The following is a 2,087-nucleotide window of genomic DNA, read 5'->3' on the forward strand; positions in this document are numbered from 1 at the left end:
TGATTTGACTAAAAAAGGCCAGAAGTTCGAATGGACAGTTTCTTGCCAGCATGCTTTCAAGACATTGAAAGACAAATTGGCCTCAGCTCCACTTTTAAAGCTTCCAAATCCATCACTGCCGTACATACTTGATTGTGATGCTAGTAATGTCGGAATTGGAGGAGTGTTATCTCAGAAGTGGGCGAAAACGAACATGTGGTGGCCTACTTCAGTAGGGCCCTGAGTAGACCAGTGAAGAACTACTGTATAACACGGAGGAAACTCCTTGCTATAGTAAAGAGTCTGACATATTTCCATCCTTATCTCTATGGTGCCAGGTTAACCATCAGGACAGACCATGCTGCATTACGCTGGTTAAGATCATTAAAGAACCCAGGGGGACAACTGCCACATTGAATCAGAAAGATAGACCAGTATAGTTATGATATTGAATATAGAGAAGGAAGGAAAATCTCATGGAAATGCCGATGGACTGAGCCGACGACTCTGCAAAAATGGCTGCAGACATTGCTGCAAAAGAGAGGTTGAACTAACCAGGTGCCATCAAGCTGAAGTCAAGGTGACTGAAGGAGTTGATGATGGTGAAGTGGAACCAGGTATAGATATTAAAGCAGAACGGGAGAAAGACCAAAATTTGAAGCCAATAACTGATTTTCTACAAGCAAGTATTTTTCACCCTGCTTGGGAGAAGGTGTCTAGCTTAAGCCCTGTGACAAAGAACTATTGGGCACAATGGAACCAGTTGAAGCTTGAAGATGATAGTCTTGTCTGGAGATGGGAAAGTGACGACCTGGCAAACAGTTATACCGAGAAAGTTACGGGAAGTTGTGCTGCGTCAATCCCATGATAGTTTAACAGGAGGACATCTTGGAGTTAAGAAGACATTGAGTCACCTACAGCAGAGATTTTACTGGATAGGTATGAGGCAAGATGTGGAAGAATGGTGCAGGACCTGCAGTACATGTTGTGCAAAAAGGGGACATACTCCAATTAAGTTATATCAAGTTGGCACACCAATGGAAAGAGTAGCCATTGACATTGCTGGTCCATTGCCTCAAACTCGTGCTTGAAACTGGTACATTTGTGTGGTGATGGATTATTTCACCAAGTGGTTGGAGGCATATGCAATACCAAATCAGGAAGCTACAACTGTAGCTTTGGCTATTAGTGATTTCTTCGGGTTTGGTATGCCATACGAACTGCATTCAGATCAAGGCTGTAACTTTGAATCAACTGTGTTCCATGAATACTGCAAGTTGTTTGGCACACGAAAGACCAGGACAACGCCACTTCACCCACAGTCTGATGAGATGGATGAAAAGTACAATTCGACACTGGGACAGGAATTAGCAAAGTTTTGTACTAGTCGCCAAGATGGCCTATAGAACAGCAGAGAATGAAGCCACTGAATGCACTCCAGCAAAGCTGATGTTTGGTCGGGAACTTCAGTTGCCAGTGGACCTGATAACAGGACGCCCACCTTACAAAGAGTTGCCTGAAAATGTGTCAGAGTTCGTGAAAGTGTTATCTGAAAGGATTGATGATATTCATCATCAAGTGCATTCGAACTTAAAAACGTCTGCTGATTCCATGAAGCTATATTATGATAAGAAATCTACTGAAGTTAGCTTTGTACCAGGAGACTAGGTGTGGTTTTATAATCCCAGGAAGATCAAAGGGAAGTCTCCTAAGTTGTCTTCTACATGGGAAGGCCCATATGACATAGTGGATCATCTCTCAGACGTGACTTTCTGAATAAAATGTGGTCGGCGAGGTAAGTCAAAGGTGGTGCATGCCAACAGGCTTTGACATTATCATGGTTCAGGACATTTCAGTTGGAATGAAGTGAACAACAGAACAAATGACGCTGCTGAAGACGTGTCACCTGAAAAAGCCACTGTTGAAGAAGAAACTATACCAGTTATGAGAAGAAAAACAGTGAAGCTGTTAATGAAGTTACTACCACTAATGTGACTGCTACAGATAATGGGACATTTCCTGATGGAGCAGATGAGATGGAGACTAGTATGGAAGAATATACGTCCTGTAAAATTAGAAACTTTGTTGTATTTAATTTGTGTGTGTAA

Source organism: Limulus polyphemus, unplaced genomic scaffold (genome assembly GCF_000517525.1).
Source record: "Limulus polyphemus unplaced genomic scaffold, Limulus_polyphemus-2.1.2 Scaffold1775, whole genome shotgun sequence".
Classification (NCBI taxonomy): Eukaryota; Metazoa; Arthropoda; class Merostomata; order Xiphosura; family Limulidae; genus Limulus; species Limulus polyphemus.